We start from the raw sequence: 2,161 nt of genomic DNA, 5'->3' as shown, positions 1-2,161 counted from the left end.
AATTAATGATTGATAGCATTGAAATGTATAGCTTACTGCAAAAAAGCATGGACATGATTGTTTCCTTTGATGAAGACAACAATTGACGCGAAGATTTAAATTACATTTTCAGAGAAATCGGTATGTAACAGCAGTGAGTTCAGTTTCAAATAATACAAAATGTAACTGGAATCTATATATGCAGTAGATATAGCCTATCAACAAATACCCACAGCGGAGGAGGAAGTGTAACATGGTGATCAAGGACTGTATCAACCAGATTTTTGCCTTGGGAAAAGTAGGTCAGCTCTATGGAGTTATGAATGATAAAGACAAATACATATATATTTCTTTGGAGGAAATGAAGGCTGTCGCAGACTACATCAAGAGACAAGGAAGGGTATTGGATACTTTAGATGCAGTATTGGATGTGAGTGATGTTTATAATCAAGAGAAGGACCGATATGATCACCATCAGAAAGGGGTTTAATCATGATTTTGGACATGGTTTTAAAACAAAATTGAGTTCAACAGGCCTTGTTTATAAGCATTATGGAAGGGAGATAGTAGCTAAAGAACTTGGGTTAAGCCCAGATCATTTGGATGTTGAGAGTGTTTATCTTGCTTCATACAAAGGTTTTATGGAGGAAATTGATGTTGTTGACAATGTCATCAATCAATATGATACTAAAAGCTAGCTAGGTATATCAGTGATACATATTTGTCGGCAAAGGTTTCATGTATCAACCCTGATTAGATGGAGGAAAATACAGCTAAGAAAGAGGACCACTTTTGTCATTGTGCTATGATGGTTGCTGGTAAAAACTTTGGATATGTTGCACCATTATGCCAAATCTTGGTTACCTGGACACTCAATAGTTGTAGACTGCATGAAGTTGCGGAATGACATTGATCCAAGTGGAGAGATAATGTTACTAAAGAGATATTGCCCATGGAAACAACATTATTTTCAGCTTGAGCCGAAATTGAATGAAGATTTAAAAAAATGTCATTGAGTTAAGCCATTACATAGCAACAAAACGTTTCCAGCAAATATAAACAAAAAATTGCAGATTTGAACCTCTACTTGCAGGCGGCAATGAACAAGAAAACATTGGTAATGGGTTTTAATAGTGCCTCATTTTTTTTAAAAAAACATTGGAGGGAACAAATTTTGAAAATGACAAGAATAGCAATAGGCAACAGCAAGAATGAGAAGCATATGCAAAGAGGTTCCAACTGTGAATATAGAATCAACAGTTGGATCATCTATATTTCCCAACATGTCTAAGGGCTCATTCAAGCAGAATCAGTTTGTGCCATTTACCTCTTCATCTTTCCCCACCACTTTTTCAGAGAAATAGTTGATGAGTAAAGAGCTCGATTCAAGAGCAACGAGTGAAGGCAACATAGATTTGCAAGATGTTTTAGCAGCTGCTCGTGCAACAACTGGTCTCGCAAATATGACAGCAAGGAAACTGTTTATGCTGGAGCATACAACTAGTGACTTGAATCTACCACTAGACACTCAGATTAACTAGGCAAAGGCAAACTAATATATTTGATCTAAATTTGGAGAGTTCTGGAAATAAGAAGAGAACTAATAAAATCCATATAGAAGTATCATTAACAATAGATAAATGACCATGCTTCCAGTCATGGCGAGTTAAAGCAATAGATTCTCTTTGTTTGTTTTCAAAACATAATTTGTTATATTTTCAAAGAGAAACTTCAAAACTTCAGATGCTTTTCAAAAGTGCAGAGAGCCTAGTCACAGTTTCAAGTTTGTCCCAAATAAAATCATAGTAATAGCATCAGATTTAGGGAAAAATTAAACTCTTACCTCTGTGGCTATAATGGAAGGTGCACAGTCATGGGAGAATGAAGATCAAGTAATATGCAGCAACAAAGAAAAAATCCAGAGATCCTCAACTTCATACAGCGTATCAAATATAACAAATTCATGGATGGATACAACGAACTCATCATAAGACTCCATTTTCTCCAAACCCTTGAGCTTTCCAAATGTTTCATAGAAAGATGCATATTAAAATGAAAGGCTTTTTAGGGTTAAAGCTTGTTATGCCCTTTTCAAAGTTTCATAATTCTTTGAGATCCACAGCCTTTTATGGGATTTTATTTCTTTTTGAAATAAAATTCATGTGTGATGAGTGAGGTTAAT

General features: G+C 35.2%; 1 pseudogene; it reads left to right on the top strand.

The window, feature by feature from the left end:
- The first annotated feature begins 232 nt into the window (after positions 1 to 232).
- LOC149562298 (uncharacterized) lies at positions 233 to 995 on the top strand (annotated as a pseudogene).
- The last annotated feature ends 1,166 nt before the right edge of the window (positions 996 to 2,161 follow it).

Source organism: Cupressus sempervirens, chromosome 4 (assembly GCF_028749045.1).
Source record: "Cupressus sempervirens isolate cs-2001-9-10 chromosome 4, ASM2874904v1, whole genome shotgun sequence".
Lineage (NCBI taxonomy): Eukaryota > Viridiplantae > Streptophyta > Pinopsida > Cupressales > Cupressaceae > Cupressus > Cupressus sempervirens.
Note: the sequence above shows the minus strand (reverse complement) of the source record. Positions and strands in the feature narration are given on the sequence as shown.